The following is a 13,382-nucleotide window of genomic DNA, read 5'->3' as shown; positions in this document are numbered from 1 at the left end:
AGAAAATGATACCTCTAACCACAAGGGATATGATTAATACATATGCATTTTTCCTCAGAGAGAGGGGGAGTCTACACTAGTTTTTCCCGCTATGTGAAGACAAAGAAATAAGTTTGAGAGAACTTGACTGGTCAATCTCATTAACGAAGGTGATTCAGTAATATTTGATGTTATCTTGTATCATATATATATATATATATATATATATATATATATATATATATATATATATATATATATATATATTGGAAAGGATCACAATTTTGCGCATGATCAAGTATATTCCTATGAGTCCAAGGGGAAAATGAAAGACAAGTTCCCAAGTGCACTTTCGTGTAAGAATCACATCATCAGGGGAGATATAGGAGAGAAATATAACGGTTAGTTGATGTACAACAAAGAGACGTAGCTAGGACGCCATTTGGTAAACAAGTGATTGTCCAAGACAGACAACGAGTGTATCACAAACTTATTATGTGGACAAGAAGGTGAATTGTTTTCAAATTTCATCAACAATAAAGTTAACCAATTTTTATAGACCTTCACTAATATCGAGATTATAATTCTGTGTATTTAGTAATAGAAGATTCTATGATATTTCTCGTGGTAATGGGGTTAGAGTTGATAACTGAGATGGCACTACTCAAATCAATACAATGATCATAGTTTTAACATGATTTAACAAGATGATTGATTCTTGTCCTGTTCTTATACTATATTTATGTTGCTTAAGTCTAACAGAAAGATCCTTACCAGTCTGCCCAACATAAAACTTATCACAATTTCTACATGGCACTTTATAGATGAATCGAGGAGAATTTTCTGGTGAGTTCCTGATTAAGATATTTTTTATAGTATTATTGTTGCTGAAGGCAACATTTACATTAAAGGATTTAAGCAACATGGGAAATAAAGTGAGATTATCATTAATAGGGAGAACTTAAAGATCCTTGGTGTCACTGGGAGGTTTGGGCTCAACTCTGTAAAATGATTTCTTTGCTAAGTTAAGGGATTTATCAATGAAAGATCTAAGGTACTTTAACTTAGATCCAATAGAATATGCCTTCTCAGACTCATCATCAATGAACTCTGGACTGCAAATACGTAATGCCCTAAGGAACATAGATTGAAATGATGATAATTTAACTCTGTCATGTTGAGAAGAGTAATAATGGATATATGAACATACATTGGTGGGTTTTCCGTATATGCTAAACTTAAACTTGTTTCCTTGCCTATGAATCATGCAATCTAAAAATGGAAACATACCATTATTCTCATTTTCTACAGTAAACTTGATGGAAGGTACTAAATTGTTAAGGAAGGGGAGAAATGTTTGTAAATTTTCATTTGTTGGCCAAACACAAAGAACATCATCCACACACCAAAACCAAATTGCATTAGAAGGTAAGATATCCTTTAGTAATTTTGTTTCAAAAAATTCCATACAAAGGTTACTTAGTACAGGTGAAAGAGGTTTACCCTTTGTCATACCAAATTTTTTAGCATAAAGTTCTTGTCTATATCACAAACAAAGAATCACAGACTCTGGGGGAATGTTGATCGAAAACACAATAGTCCGGTTATGGTTTGGGTGAAATATTATTGGCTGATTGAGGTTCGATTTGAATTTAATATCTTTATGCAATATTTAACGATGGATAAGAAGGAAGGGTATTAAAAGCAAAGAGCGATATATATATATATATATATATATATATATATATATATATATATATATATATATATATATATATATATATATATATTTATATATATATATTTATTTTTCTGAAAGAAGGAACAGAGAAGGGGGCCAAGTGAGGATTTCCTTCAAAGGCTCAGTCCTCTGTTCTTAATGCTACCCCACTAACGTGGGAAATGGCGAATAGTATGAAATATATATTTTTTTTTTTTTTTTTATACTTTGTCGCTGTCTCCCGCGTTTGCGAGGTAGCGCAAGGAAACAGACGAAAGAAATGGCCCAACCCTCCCCATACACATGTATATACATACGTCCACACACGTAAATATACATACCTACACAGCTTTCCATGGTTTACCCCAGACGCTTCACATGCCTTGATTCAATCCACTGACAGCACGTCAGCCCCGGTATACCACATCGCTCCAATTCACTCTATTTCTTGCCCTCCTTTCACCCTCCTGCATGTTCAGGCCCCGATCACACAAAATCTTTTTCACTCCATCTTTCCACCTCCAATTTGGTCTCCCTCTTCTACTTGTTCCCTCCACCTCCGACACATATATCCTCTTGGTCAATCTTTCCTCACTCATCCTCTCCATGTGCCCAAACCACTTCAAAACACACTCTTCTGCTCTCTCAACCACGCTCTTTTTATTTCCACACATCTCTCTTACCCTTACGTTACTCACTCGATCAAACCACCTCACACCACACATTGTCCTCAAACATCTCATTTCCAGCACATCCATCCTCCTGCGCACAACTCTATCCATAGCCCACGCCTCGCAACCATACAACATTGTTGGCACCACTATTCCTTCAACATACCCATTATTGCTTTCCGAGATAATGTTCTCGACTTCCACACATTCTTCAAGGCCCCCAGAATTTTCGCCCCCTCCCCCACCCTATGATCCACTTCCGCTATCATGGTTCCATCCGCTGCCAGATCCACTCCCAGATATCTAAAACACTTCACTTCCTCCAGTTTTTCTCCATTCAAACTCACTTCCCAATTGACTTGACCCTCAACCCTACTGTACCTAATAACCTTGCTCTTATTCACATTTACTCTTAACTTTCTTCTTCCACACACTTTACCAAACTCAGTCACCAGCTTCTGCAGTTTCACACATGAATCAGCCACCAGCGCTGTGTCATCAGCGAACAACTGACTCACTTCCCATATATATATATATATATATATATATATATATATATATATATGTATTTGTGTGTGTGTGTGTGTGTGTGTGTGTAATATAAAACCACATCATTAAATTACTTAATGTGTTTGCCAAACACATCGTTAAACTCTTAGTTTATTTGTCAGGTTGTTTAACTCGTTGTTTACTTATCCCCATCTGTATTTACTCTTCCGTTTATCTCTCAAGTTATTAGACTTACACACAGTCATATATCTGGTGGAGAATTAAAGGACAAAAAGTGATAATTTTCTTGTCAGGGTCGCTGGTCGTTTGATTCTTCGACTCAAGATTATTTTTCCTGTGTGTTGTGGAGCACAGCATGAGAACTAAGGTTGTTAATGGGTTTGTGATGGTGCACCGCCCACCTTTGACGCTGACCTTAGACTCCTTCACTCCCCTGCACGTCGCTCTGTTTAAGGTGGTCGGGGTAGGTAATGTGACTGTTCACCCTTAGGTCAATTGATGTCATACCTGATGAGTCCAGCGTCTGGGTGAGCGAGCCTTTGAAACGTGAGTGTAGGCGAGTTAGTATACCTCTGAAACTTGAGTATTAGGGTGAGTAGATCTCTGAAACTTGAGTGTTAGGGTCGTTAAACCTCTGAAACTTAAGTGTTAGGGGTCGTTAAACCTCTGAAAGTTGAGTGTTAGGGTACTTAAACCTCAAAAGCTTGAGTGTTAGGGTTAGTAAACCTCTGAAACTTCAGTGTTAGGGTCAGTAAACCTCTGAAACTTCGGTGTTAGGGGTCGCTAAACCTCTGAAACCTGAGTGTTAGGGTAGTTAAACCTCAGAACCTTGAGTGTCAGGGTTAGTAAACCCCTGAAACTTGAGTGTTAAGGTCAGTAAACCTCGGAAACGTAAGTGTTAGGGGTCGTTAAACCTCTGAAACCTGAGTGTTAGGGTAGTTAAACCTCTGAACCTTGAGTGTCAGGGTTAGTAAACCCCTGAAACTTGAGTGTTAAGGTCAGTAAACCTCGGAAACTTAAGTGTTAGGGGTCGTTAAACCTCTGAAACCTGAGTGTTAGGGTAGTTAAACCTCTGAACCTTGAGTGTCAGGGTTAGTAAACCCCTGAAACTTGAGTGTTAAGGTCAGTAAACCTCGGAAACTTAAGTGTTAGGGGTCGTTAAACCTCTGAAACCTGAGTGTTAGGGTAGTTAAACCTCTGAACCTTGAGTGTCAGGGTTAGTAAACCCCTGAAACTTGAGTGTTAAGGTCAGAAAACCTCGGAAACTTAAGTGGTAGGGGTCGTTAAACCTCTGAAACCTGAGTGTTAGAGTAGTTAAACCTCTGAACCTTGAGTGTCAGGGTTAGTAAACCCCTGAAACTTGAGTGTTAGGGTCGTTAAACCTCAGAATCTTGAGTGTTAGGGTCAGTAAACCTCTGAAACGTGTGGTATGGTCAGTAAGTCTTTGAAACGTGAATGTTGACGAATCAATAAACCTCTGAAACTAAAGTGTTAGGGTCAGTAAACCACAGAACCTTATATTAGGGTCACTAAACCTCTGAAACGTGAGTGTTAGGGTCTGTGAACCGGTGAAGCGTGCGTTTTAGGGTCAGTAAACCATTGCGAAGCCATGAAGTGGGAGAGAGAGAGGTCATGAAGTCGGGGAGAGAGAGAGAGAGAGAGAGAGAGAGAGAGAGAGAGAGAGAGAGAGAGAGAGAGTTCACGACTCGAAAGAGAGGTCGTGACGTGTGCAAGAAGTCATGACGTGGGAGAGAGAGGCCATGAGGCGGGAGGGAGGTCATGATCTGTGACCTGTGAGGGAGATCATGATATGCCATGAGAGAGAGAGAGAGAGAGAGAGAGAGAGAGAGAGAGAGAGAGAGAGAGAGAGAGAGAGAGAGAGAGAGAGAGGTGAAATAGTGACGCTGCTCTTACTGTGTAAAGAAGGAACATATGTGAGTTACGCCACTGTTGCTATGTTAAAAAGGACCTTGAGTGATAATGATGCTATTCCTTTGATATGTTAAAGATGGCCACATGTGACTGTCTCTATACTCTTGCTGTGTTAGGAAGGATCATATATAATAGTCACTCCACTCTTGCCATGTTAAGAAGGATCAAATACGATAGTCACTCCATTCTTGCTACGTTAAGAAGGATCATATATGATAGTCACTCCACTCTTGCCATGTTAAGAAGGATCAAATACGATAGTCACTCCATTCTTGCTACGTTAAGAAGGCTTATATATGATAGTCACTCCACTCTTGCCATGTTAAGAGGGACAGCACCTGATGTCGTTTCTTCCTATGTTTGAAAACGTCTTTCATGATATCGACCGGGCTTTCTGCTCTTGTATCAAGTGGCGAGAAAACTATTCTAACCTCTCCAGCCATCCTGATCCTCCTGATTACTCTGACCTCTTCTGTTTCGAAGATCTCTTCATCTCATCCTTTTCTTAAAGTGTCTATAGTCTCTCTTCATCCTTTTCTTAAAGTGTCTGTAGTCTCTCTTCATCCTTTTCTTAAAGTGTCTATAGTCTCTCTTCATCCTTTTCTTAAAGTATCTATAGTCTCTCTTCATCCTCTTCTTAAAGTGTCCATAGTCTCTCTTCATCCTTTTCTTAAAGTATCTATAGTCTCTCTTCATCCTTTTCTTAAAGTATCTATAGTCTCTCTTCATCCTTTTCTTAAAGTATCTATAGTCTCTCTTCATCCTTTTCTTAAAGTATCTATAGTCTCTCTTCATCCTCTTCTTAAAGTATCTATAGTCTCTCTTCATCCTTTTCTTAAAGTATCTATAGTCTCTCTTCATCCTCTTCTTAAAGTGTCTATAGTCTCTCTTCATCCTTTTCTTAAAGTGTCTATAGTCTCTCTTCATCCTTTTCTTAAAGTATCTATAGTCTCTCTTCATCCTCTTCTTAAAGTATCTATAGTCCCGTAATCTCCTCGCTTTTCACCAGCATGGCTTTTGGAAGGTGTCGATGCACTGGTGATATCCTTTCCTGTACTACTGACATCTGTTTGCGGTGCTCTTGAGACTCTTTGATATGTCGGAGGCCTTTTCTTCTTTTGAAGGTGTTGGTGTTGGGTTTCCGATCTTACCTTTCCTCCCTCACTCTGCTCCCTCGCTCACGCTGGTCTGTTTCCGTATGGTGGATGAACCCGGCCCTCTTACCTTATCAACAGTACCGGCCTCCAGAGGGTCTGGGTAAGGTCTTCCAGACGCTCTTCCCATCCTTCGTGTGAATGATTTACGCCCCGCAACACTCAGACAAGTGCGTACATACGATTTGCAACTCAACGCTTCATTCCTCTACATCTTTCACCTCCTTGCCATCCCTCTATTGATCTGCGTCCAGTTTCTATAAACTCCGATCTGAACAGGACAATTAAGTAGGACTCAAAACCAAAGTTCTTTTCCTTTTCCTCCATCTGGAAACACCCACTCTCCCCACACCAGCCACCCCGACACCTTTCCCATCTCCTTTCATAGCTGTAATTCCACCACTCAATAAACATTCTTTGTTATCACCGTATCTTCTAATCTATCTTGGGTATTCCACATGTAGCGAAGTCTGCTTTTGAGAACCTCTAAGTCCTGTTAACGATCCCTAGGAATCTCCTCTCTTTAACAGCTGTGCTTGACCATACGAGTCTATAAGAATTGAGTCATCTGTTTTCATGGTGTATTGTCCTCACATCTGCGGGAGAGGTTCTAGCTTGATATACGTATTACACAGAGTCGAATTCGAGGCAGACCGAAGTACCCCACACTGACCTCAGAACCTGATGATGTAAAGGTATGATTCATGGTCCTTCGTGAGATCCAAGTGCTTCTGTAACCCTCATGCACTGCCAGCTTGATCGCGTAAACTTAACCCGACCAACAACTGCATCGCATGATATATTGTGTGGAGCCGTCGGCAATTTAAGGGTAATTGGGTGTTGTGTTGTCTGTCTCCTTTCACCCACCGCTAAGCTTTGGCAGCTGTGTACTTTTCTTATGTCTTTTCTAAACACCAAAGACTTGAACGGTTTTCTCTTTATGAAGCCAGATTTTTTCCCCCACTTCCTCCGTCCTACTTCCAATTTATTTTCTTCGTTTATCTCTTTATTCTCTCATCTTTTTTTGTGACCTTTATCTTTTGTTATTTAAATTTAAGGCCTGTCACCTTTTTTTTTTCACTTTAACCCATTAAAAGTAATTCACTATATTTCTTCCCATGAAAAGTAATTTACGATATTTCTTCCCATGAAAAGTAATTTACTATATTTCTTCCCATGAAAAGTAATATACTATATTTCTTCCCATGAAAAGTAATTTAGTATATTTCTTCCCATGAAAAGTAATTTACTATATTTCTTCCCATGAAAAGTAATTTACTATATTTCTTCCCATGAAAAGTAATTTACGATATTTCTTCCCATGAAAAGTAATTTACTATCTTTCTTCCCATGAAAAGTAATTTACTATCTTTCTTTCCATGAAAAGTGATTCACGCTGGTTATGTAATCTTAGTTACATCCTTGAAAAGGAAATCCCTGACAGTGAAGGAGAAAAAAAATTATCTTGGGATCAGGTGGGTAAGAACTGGATCAATATGTCATCCAAGGGCTGTTGTAGCCACAACAAAGATTACGTTGTGGTTTCTGACAAATGGATCCTCTTTTTTTTTTTTCCTACCCCATTCAAAAATGATAATGACTTGCCTGAGTTACATAATACCCTTGAGAGGCGATGACTCAGTAAAACCGGTGCCAGATCACACTTGGCCTCCGATTGAAAATGGAAAATGAAAATGAAAATGAAGTGCAGAATTTTTTTTTTTTTCGTGTTTAGTTTTTGTAAGGCGTAGGTACGTAAGAACACGTTCCGGCTGGTTGATCAGCTGGCTGGTTGGCTAGCTGGCTAGGTAGCTGGGTGGCTAGTTGGCTAGGTAGCTGGCTGGTTGGCTAGTTGTCTAGGTAGCTAGCTGGTTGGCTAGTTGGCTAGGTAGCTGGCTGGTTGGCTAGTTGGCTAGGTAGCTAGCTGGCTGGTTGGGTAGCTGGCTAGGCTAGGTTAGGTTAGGTTAGGTTAGGTTAGGTTAGGTTAGGTTAGGTTAGGTTATACCCTTAGGAATACCCTTCGTCTCACATCCATGAGCAACGGTATTACTTGTAGTCGAATAGTCATATCCCTATTAGGGACGATCATAGCCGAACCGTTAGCGTTCCTGATTACCACGGAAAAGGTCATGGGTTCGAATCCTGGTTGATATCGACTAGTCCCGAGGGGAGTATAAACAACTGAGTTGAGTGTGGACGGATCGCCCAGCCCAGAGCTCGAACCTGTGCAGGCAGACCCGTGCATAACTCATAGTCAGCAACCATTTGTTGAAAAAAAAAAATTGTTTTTGATCTTTTGAAATTCTGCAACGATGAGGAAAAATAAGAGGGTTAAATGTATGAATACAGAAGAGACAATAAGAAAAAAACAAGACCAGTAACCAGATATGACATCATGAAGCCAAAGCTTTGGCTTCATGATGTGAATTATTAAAATGAGTTTTTGAAACTTATTGAGGAGAGAGGGCGAGTGATGGTTTTGGCTCAAAGTTCGCCGTTCCCCTCCTGGCTCTTGGTATGATGTGGCGAGAGAGAGAGAGAGAGAGAGAGAGAGAGAGAGAGAGAGAGAGAGAGAGAGAGAGAGAGAGAGAGAGAGAGAAGGGGGGGAGAGGACAATATCCTTCGAAAATTAAACAAATAGAAATGTATCTTTTTAAGTTCAGTGTATAACGAAGTTCACGTATCTCAAGTTGGTAGCATATTCCTGAGAGAGAGTCTTAATATATAGTGTGATGGTCTATACAAATTAGATAACTTTATTGTTGATAAATTTTTTAAAAGGATAAGTTTATGAACGCTCGTTGTATGTCTTGGAAATCGAATGTTTATGAAATGGCGTCCTAGCTTCGTTTCTTCGATGTATATGAACTGACAGTTATATTTCTTGTTTCTCCCCTGATGATGTGATTATTACACGAAAGTGCACTTGGGAACTTAAAGTGTTTCATTTTCCCCGTGGACTCATAGGAATATATATATATGTATATATATATATATATATATATATATATATATATATATATATATATATATATAGATAGATAGATAGATAGATAGATAGATAGAGAGATAGTGTGAGAGAGAGAGAGAGAGAGAGAGAGAGAGAGAGAGAGAGAGAGAGAGAGAGAGAGAGAGAGAGGAGAGTCCCTACATTGGATACGCACATCATCACAAAACTGAGACATTTTCTCTCATGTTACAAGAAATATACGATCCTTCTGAAACTCCTGATTTACATAGAGGCCAGCTTTACCTTGAGGTTATATTCTTTATTTACACAAAGATATTCCTCGCGAACTCTCTCGTGAATATTTGATGATAATATATTTGACACACGAGGCGTCGTCTCCTCCTCCTCCTCACCACCAGAACCCCTTCATACCTGGAGACACCGTAAACAGAAGCGCCACTTGGGCGGGAACGCTCGCTCCAGGTTACTACCGACTGAGCCATAACAAATATATTTGTATTCATTTATTCGAGCGTTTGGCTGTCTGCTCCTCCTGTGTGTGTTGCAGCTGTGGTAGGTGAGTGTGGAGGCCAACGCCACTCTTAGGGAAAGTACAGGTCGTGTTAGACAAAATGCCTCTCGTAAATATACCCTTTTTTCTTTTTTCTTTTGTTTTCTTAAATGTGTTTAAAGTTTAGATATATGTCGGTTTTAGTTCGGTGGGAGAAGAAGCGGTTTCATTCTGTCGTGGGTTCGACCCTGTGCAGTTGCTGGAGACGTTTGTGTCATACTGGAGTAATACTGGAGCCCAATTGAGACTTGAGAACATTCAGTTTAAAATGTCAGTTTGCTACTGTCTGTGTGGAATAAGGAGAGGAGCATCATTGGAATCTCTCTCTCTCTCTCTCTCTCTCTCTCTCTCTCTCTCTCTCTCTCTCTCTCTCTCTCTCTCTCTCTCTCTCCATTTGCATGATTACACAGCCCCCAAAGGTCCTTTTTATGAGGCTTCTGCAGCTCCACAGCTGCGCTGCAATCCAATGCAGGGCAATGATGGACTTGCTTGAAGTTACTGCTGCATAAATTTTTTTGAAGGAAATCCTGTCACTTTTTCTTAGGAAATAGATTACCTTTTTTCATCATTCTCAATAGAGTTCTTACGACATAGCTTGGACAACGGTGTATGTCAGTGTCATACGTGGCAATACTGACTCTGATGTATGATGCATGTAAGTCTTCTCGTACTTAAAACGATAAGCGGCATAACTCATGCTCATACAGCATACTTTATCCTTGAAAGAGGTCTGCATCCTGCTGAGTAGAGTGTCACTTGTACTCAAAAGAGGTTCGTAGCCTGTTGAGTATAGCAACCAGCATGCTGTTCGGAATGAGTTACTTATAGCTTATTTACTTATACTTGAAACAATTTAGTACCTTGCGTGAAATAGGGATACTTATACTTGAACGAGGCCAACATCTGACTTAAAACAGCTTACTTATAGTTGAACTAGGCCAGCACCCCACTCAAAACAGCTCACTTATACTTAAAACAAGCCAATACCTTGCTTAAAACAGCGTCACGTACTTATATATGAACCAGGCCCACATTCTGCTCAAAACCCTTCACCTCACTTATACTTGAACGAGGCCAACATGCCGCTCAAAGCACCTCACTTCACTTATACTTGAAAGACATCAACATCCTTTTCAAACCAACTCACTAACCTGTACATGACATGGGCCTGCAGGTCGCTGAACACATACATATGTTACGTAACTTGGTGGATGCTTTGGACCTGACACACCACAGTCCGTGTGTCTGTCTGGGTTTCCCAGAATCTTGAAATTGGTCGTCACGTTGGCGATGGTGAAGATGAGGAAGAAGTGTGAAAAATCTTCCACAGTGCCTGGGTGACCTAATTCCTGGTGTGGTACGTGATGACATCACGACTCAGATCTGGTCTGTTCTCAGGTCATGGATGCGAGCCCAGGGTCCTCGCTCAGGCTGTAGGGGAGAGAGAGAGAGAGAGAGAGAGAGGTGTGGGAGCAACTATTTGGATAAGGTAGCAAGGCAAATTAGTCCTATCGTAAGTAATGTATGTGTGTGTGTGTGTGTGTGTGTGTGTAGGGGGGAGGATACGGAGTGAAATTGAATGAGAAAGAAAAGAGGAAGGAGAAATATTACGACGGGGATGATATATATATATATATATATATATATATATATATATATATATATATATATATATATATATATATATATATATATTCATTTTATTTATTTTGCTTTGTCGCTGTCTCCCGCGTAAGCCAGGTAGCGCAAGGAAACAGACGAAAGAATGGTCCAATCCACCCACATACACATGTATATACATACATGTCCACCCACGCAAATATACATACCTATCATCTCAACGTATACATATATATACACTCACAGACACATACATATATACACATGCACACAATTCACACTGTCTGCCTCTACTCATTCCCATCGCCACCTCGCCACACATGGAATAACATCCCCCTCCCCCCTCATGTGCGCGAGGCAGCGCTAGGAAAAGACAACAAAGGCCCCATCCGCCCACACTCAGTCTCCAGCCGCCATGCAATAATGCCCGAAACCACAGCTCCCTTTCCACATCCAGGCCCCACAGAACTTTCCATGGTTTAACCCAGACGCTTCACATGCCCTAGCTCAATCCATTGACAGCATATATATAAGCATCCCTAAACCTTACTTCCCCTTCCATTTCCCAACTTTCTAGTTATCTTCTGCCTGAATACTAATCTTTAATTGGCTCTCTCTCCTTCCTCGTTCCCAGGATTCAATTCCTTAGCTTTGTGGTTTTCTCTAGCTTCAAGATCAAGTGTTAAGTTTTGCCTCTTCGTCTGCCTAACATGGTCTAAGTTGTGGTGCCCCTTTGGTGAAGACATTCCTCCAGTACCCAAGTTGTGTCGTCAAGTTCCCTGATGGTGTTACATAGTTCACCTCCACTTCTGGTGCTCTCTGGTATAATCAATGATCCTTAGCGATACCCTCCAGTGGCATAATGTCTGGATAAGCTTATCCACAATTGCTATATTGTGAGGAATATCAGTTGTCCGTTTTCCTCCTCCAACTCCCCTTTTGCTCTCGTTTGAGAATTCTCAAACTAATCGTCATATTCACAGGAATCCATGTCCTGCAATCAGATTTCTTTCTCCAATTTGCTATTATGATCTTATTTACCAACAGGTTTTGTATTTTACACCCAGCTTTTGTATCTTGTCACCAGCTTTTGTATTTTACCCAACTCCGCTTTTTACTACCCCCGCTTCTTGCTGCATCCCTCCTCCCTCGCCTCCCCTTCCCAGTGCTGCCATGATATGAAGAATTAGAGGGAAAAAAAAAAAGGTTAGAGTTATTAAGTTAAGGGATCTCAGGAACTACGACTCTCTGAGGTTTTGCTCGCGACTCGAAGTGCGATGAGCAAAGTTGCATATGACTAAGACGGCGGCCCAAGGGAGGGAGTGTGTATTTATGAATACCCTTGATTTGTAGACACACACACACACACACACACACACACACACACACACACACACACACACACACACACACACACATACACACACCAGACACACACACACAGACACACACAGACACACACACACACACACGGACACACACACACACTCTCTCTCTCTCTCTCTCTCTCTCTATTCAGCTACGTTCCTGCAAAGACAGAATACATACCAGCTAAAACGCACTCAGCGAGAAATGCTAAAACACCTTGATTCACCTACTGAAAAATGAGAAAATACGTCTGAGAACGAGTCTCAAACCCGTACGGTACAAGTTGGGCAACTCCTTGTCGAGTCATATCCGTCCAGAGTGCTTCAGATGACCCCCCCCCCCCCCCCCCCCCCACTCTGCTGACCACTCCGGAGCGCCCTAAGTTCTCGATCACCTCCACCGTCGGCTTAACACGGACAGCTTGTGGGGGAGGGGGAAGGGGGGGGATTTATACATGACCCCACGTCTTCTAGTTTGCCTGGCATCGCCTGGGAACGAGGGCAGGGAGCTAGGAAGGGAGGGAGGGAGGAGCTAGTGATGGAGGGAGGGTGGGAGGGAGGGAGGAGCTAGTGAGGGAGAGAGGGAGAGAGGGACGATTGAAAATAGAAAGGTCTGTAGGACGCAGGCAGGGAGGTAGGAAGGGGAGATGGATGTGAGAGTGGAACGGGTCAAGAAGGGAGGAGAGATGTAAAGGAGGGAGCAGAGGAGGAGATGATGGCCAGTTATGATGAGGGAGGAGGTACCTCGTTTTTATGAGGATGGAGGGAAGACAGAGGCGTTAATAAAGATGGGACAAAGAAATTATTGTGATGGAGGGGAAAAGTATGGAGAAGAGGGTAGGATGTATGGTAGATGTTGAGAGAGGTCGACAAATTTATCTTGGCCAGTGAGGAGAAAGGGGCATGAA

The sequence above is a fragment of the Panulirus ornatus genome, chromosome 3 (genome assembly GCF_036320965.1).
Source record: "Panulirus ornatus isolate Po-2019 chromosome 3, ASM3632096v1, whole genome shotgun sequence".
Lineage (NCBI taxonomy): Eukaryota > Metazoa > Arthropoda > Malacostraca > Decapoda > Palinuridae > Panulirus > Panulirus ornatus.
This window is presented reverse-complemented; position numbering follows the sequence as displayed.